The sequence below is a fragment of the Rutidosis leptorrhynchoides genome, chromosome 5 (genome assembly GCF_046630445.1).
Source record: "Rutidosis leptorrhynchoides isolate AG116_Rl617_1_P2 chromosome 5, CSIRO_AGI_Rlap_v1, whole genome shotgun sequence".
Classification (NCBI taxonomy): Eukaryota; Viridiplantae; Streptophyta; class Magnoliopsida; order Asterales; family Asteraceae; genus Rutidosis; species Rutidosis leptorrhynchoides.
This window is the reverse complement of record NC_092337.1, coordinates 357,794,381-357,799,789: the sequence shown is the minus strand read 5'-3', so window position 1 is coordinate 357,799,789 and position 5,409 is coordinate 357,794,381. Positions and strand designations below refer to the sequence as shown.

The following is a 5,409-nucleotide window of genomic DNA, read 5'->3' as shown; positions in this document are numbered from 1 at the left end:
AAGTTTTCTGGATAAAACTACTGGAAATGAGAAAAATGGATCTAGCTTCAAAGGATCCTTGGATGGCTTGAAAGTTCTTGAAGCAGAATCATGACACGAAAACAGTTCAAGTAAGATTTTCACTCGAAATAAGATTGTTATAGTTGTAGAAATTGAATCAAAGTTTGAATATGAATATTACCTTGAATTAGAAAGATAACCTACTGTAAATAACAAAGGTTTCTTGATCTTAGATGATTACTTGGAATGGATTAAAAAGCTTGGAAGTAGACTTGAAAACTTGGAAGTATTCTTGATTTTTATGAAACTATACTTATGGAATTTATGAAGAACACTTAGAACTTGAAGATGGAACTTGAGAGAGATAAATTAGATGAAGAAAATTGAAGAATGAAAGTGTTTGTAGGTGTTTTTGGTCGTTGGTATATGGATTAGATATAAAGGATATGTAATTTTGTTTTCATGTAAATAAGTCATGAATGATTACTAATATTTTTGTAATTTTATGAGATATTTCATGTTAGTTGCTAAATGATGGTTCCCACATGTGTTAGGTGACTCACATGGGCTGCTAAGAGCTGATCATTGGAGTGTATATACCAATAGTACATATATCTAAAAGCTGTGTATTGTACGAGTACGAATACGGGTGCATACAAGTAGAATTGTTGATGAAACTGAACGAGGATGTAATTGTAAGCATTTTTGTTAAGTATAAGTACTTTGATATGTGTCTTGAAGTCTTACAAAAGTGTAAGAATACATATCAAAACACAACATGTATATACATTCTAATGGAGTCGTTAAGTCTTCGTTAGTCGTTACATGTAAGTGTTGTTTTGAAACCTTTAAGTTAACGATCTCAATTAAGGTTGTTAACCCAATGCTTATTATATCAAATGAGATGTTAAATTATTATGTTATCATGATATTATGATGTATGAATATCTCTTAATATGATATATACATTAAAATATCGTTACAACGATAATAGTTACATATAAGTCTCGTTTCGTAATTCTTGAGTTAGTAGTCTTGTTTTTACATATGTAGTTCATTGTTAACACACTTAATGATATATTTAAATATCATTTTATCATGTTAAATATAGTGTATCAATATCTTAATATGATACATATGTATTTAGTAGACGTTATCATAACGATAATCGTTATATATATCATTTCGAGTTTCTTAACTTAGTAATCTCATTTCTTATGTATATCACACATTGTTAATATATTTAGTGAGATACTTACTCATCATAATCTTATGTCAACCATATATATATGTCTATATATACCACAACATGTAGTTTTTACAATTTTGTAACGTTCGTGAATCGCCGATCAACTTGGGTGATCAATTGTCTATATGAAACTTATTTCATTTAATCAAGTCTTAACAAGTTTGATTGCTTAACACGTTGGAAATATTTAGTCATGTAAATATCAATCTCAATTAATATATATAAACCTGGAAAAGTTCGGGTCACTACACTTACCCTTGTTTGGGAGTTGTTTTAGTTAAATACTTTGAAAAGTGTAGTTGGCTTAAGAGAGTTGTCTATGTCATTGTAACAATTTGTGATATAGTGTATTTATCTCTTTGGAGGCCCGTGGTTTTTCTCCTGTTTTTGGAGTTTCCACGTTAAATTCTTGTGTTGTGGATTGTTCTTATTTCTTTACTGTTTTTCATTGGGTTGGGTGTTGAGAATTAGTGAGGCCGTAATTTCCCAACAATATGCTCATTGTAAGACTTTTATCTCATTTTAAAATGTTAAGGAAAAAAGGGTCTGGGCCTGACCCGACCGGTTTGGAACTAACCTGTTTATCCCGCTTAAAAAAGCTGACCCGACCCATTTTAAAAAGGTGACCCGAACCGTTACTACTCATCACTAAGCTATCTTATCTTGGGATGGTTAAGATTAGAACTATCTCATAGTGCTAAATATGGAGTATATGATATGATTATCATCCAATTAACCCTGTTTACGAAACACGATTTGTAAGACACATTTCTTGATCGTCTACATATTAGATCACACCTACATAATACAAAAGCAAATCAAAGAAAAGAAAAAATCATGTATGATTATATCTATATTCCACACTTGCATACATTATATTTATAAGGAACTATGCAGTTTTTCTCATTTTGTAAACACTCCTCACGACTGCAACGCGTATCTTTTTCGTAGTTGCATCGACAAACATAAATAGTTTCTGTCTCCATTGCTCCTTGAGCAGCAACACAACAATATCACCCCAAAAACCTACTGCTAAACCACACAGTATGCCCAGATAAAACTATACATCAGGATCATCATTTTCTTCATATTTTTTCTCGCTTCTTTTCGGATCTTCAGGAATCAAGCAATTCTTTGGAAGAGGAGCACCACAAAGATCTGTATTACCAACATATATTGACGGATCAGTAAGCGTCTGCAACTGATTTCCTGTTGGAATTCGACCCGAAAAGTTGTTATATGACAAATTCAGGTGACTTAAAAAAGTCAAAGCTGCCATGCTTCCAGGGATCTTCCCAGTCATCCGGTTTTTCAATAAATAAAGAGAATTTAACGCCTTCATGTTTCTAATTGTATTTGGAATACCTCCCCCGAGATGATTATTCGATAAATTGAGTCCCACCATTAACGAAAGTTTCGTTAGCTCTCGAGGTATCTCGCCAACAAGCTCATTACTTGAAAGATCCATGTTAATTAGATACTGCAATGTTGTTGTATATACTCACGCTCAACACCTTTCAACACCTGAATCAGACCCGCTTCAACACCCCGATCCAAATCGTCACCCAGTAAACTAGCGTCACTCATACTACTCAAGTCACCGAAACATTTAGGGATCGATCCTGATAAATTATTGTACGCAACATCTAAAATATGAAGAAACGGTCTGTTGCACAAAGATAACGGAATACACCCTGTGAAATTGTTTTTATGTAACCAAAGAACCTTCAAATTCGATGACCCGTTATCCCATTCGGGTATCTCCCCCGAGAAATCGTTATTTCCGACGTCTAAAACTCTTAAGAACGAATTATTCCACAAACCTTCAAGGAGTTGACCGGTTAAGTAGTTATCGTTTAGTTGAAGCCATATCGCGCTATAATCGCTATAAGAACTTGGAACAGTACCATAAAGCTTATTCGAACTAAGAATCATTACACGCAACGAAAAGTTACTGCAACAGTCGGGTATTTTTCCGGTTAACTCGTTTTTTGAAAGATCAAGGACTAACAATTCTGTCCTGTTGCAGAGTGAAACTGGAATCGAACCGTTAAAAGTAAAGATCCGTACACGTTTGAATAAACTCCAACGGGAAGATGTGTTAACGATCCAGTTATTTGATTGTGAGATAGATCTAAGTTAAGTATAACAGGCGTATCGCGAAACCATGTCGGTAGAGGTCCCGAAATGTTAGTGTTTGACATTACTAACTCGTTAACGTTTCGTTGAGTTTTTAACCACTGTGGGAATCCATTAACAATGTTGCAGTAACTTATACAAACGGTTTTCAGTTGGAATTTAGGTATCCATTCGCGCGAAACGTTGAATGTCAACTCACGATTATAACTTACATCCAAATACGTTAACATCGCGAGGTTAGTAAGATGAGCTTCGAAAACTACTCCTACGAAAGAGTTGTTGGATATGTCTAACGAAACGAGTTGCGTGAGTTGCCCAATCGAGATTGGAATCATGCCATTTAACTTATTCGAAGTGAGTGATAACGTATGTAACGAGGCAAGGTTTCCTAACGACGCAGGGATGGATCCCGTCAACTGGTTTGATTGAAGACTTAACTCTGTTAAATTTGTTAATCTCCCTAACGATTCTGGAATCGAACCGTTTAGTTGATTTTTAGAAAGATTTAGTACGGTGAGTTGTCGTCCCAGGAACATTGGAATGGGACCCATTAAATCGTTTGAAGATAGATCTAATACTTCTAATAACTTTAATCTCCCTAAACCTTCAGGGATTTGACCGGTCAATCTGTTTGACCCGAGACGTAAGACTTTTAAACTAGCCAGGTTTCCTAGAGATTCGAGAGATTCAGGTACTGGAATATCAATCTGATTCGAATCTGACGGGAGATTATTTACGAGTGTGGTCCCGTTAAGATCTAAATGTTGAAGGTTGGGGAGGGTTGTACTTACATTGTAACGGTCAGGACCGAAATCAGAAAAAGGAACACCGCAGCCTCTCAAACTTAACTCGATTAACGACGGGATCATATAAAGCACGAAGCTACGGTTTATCGCTGTACTAAGATCAACATCATTCAACACGAGACGTTCAAGTGACGAAAGGCCCAAAACCCATGCCATATCATCTGCTGCCAGCTGTTTGTTCGACGCGCTAAGATCGAGAACTTTCAAACTCGAAAGATTCCCAATGTGACGTGGAATATAACCACCGAAACCCGAATTAGAAAGATTGAGATGAATAAGTTGTTTTAGAGATCCTATTAATTCAGGGATGTCTGTATAAAAATCATTCCCACTTAAATCCAAGAAGTTTAAATACTTTAAATGTCGTAATTCTAACTAACGAAGAGTAAAAATCGTTAGTAGAAATGTAACTCTCGTTAAATGGTGAGTCCGCCGGGAATAGAGGGATATCAGAATGTGAGTTATTTCCGTTAATATGAAGGCCGATGACACGAGTAGTTCCGTTGACGACATCACAGCGGACACCTGTCCATCTGCAACAAGCGGTACCAACCCACGATGAGAGTATGCCATAATCGTCCGAGAACGTGTTTTTGAACTTAATAAGGGCTTGTTGCTCTTGGTTAGAGCAACCTATTGAAATATTAGTTGAAGCCAAACATGTGTATGATGTTACAAGAGAAAAAATTATCACAAATATGAGATGGATCCCCAAACAGCTATGGTTACTCATGAATGATTTTTAACTTAACCCAAGGCTAAGTTTCTTGAATAATTTGTGAATGAACATCAAATATGTTAATGGTGATGATTATGGTTACTTATGTATGATGAAAAAATAAATTTAAATTAACTAGGTGACCAAAGAGTCCACATTATGGGCCATGGAAGAATTTTAAAACCATTAGGTGTATTAGTCAATGCGTAATTTGTATCCATAAACTTGTCTATCCTAGAGATAGTTATATTATTATATCCATCATTGAAGGGGTCTTGTGATACATTGTAATAACTTTTCTTGCTGTGTGAATGGAGAACTTGTTTCAACGACTATGAGCAAAGAAAGATCTATGTACATGACTTTGTGAATTAATGTTAGAAGTAATAGGAAAGGATTCGGGGTAGAATACTATAGTAGATATTAAGTTGGACAAATTGGTTTTTGTCTCTAATGTGCAACCTATAGTTTGTACGCATAAAAAGTGTAATATATGT

General features: G+C 35.2%; 1 pseudogene; it reads right to left on the bottom strand.

Moving 5' to 3' along the window:
* Positions 1-2,072: 2,072 nt before the first annotated feature.
* Positions 2,073-4,976, bottom strand: LOC139847092 (receptor-like protein EIX1; annotated as a pseudogene).
* Positions 4,977-5,409: the final 433 nt, after the last annotated feature.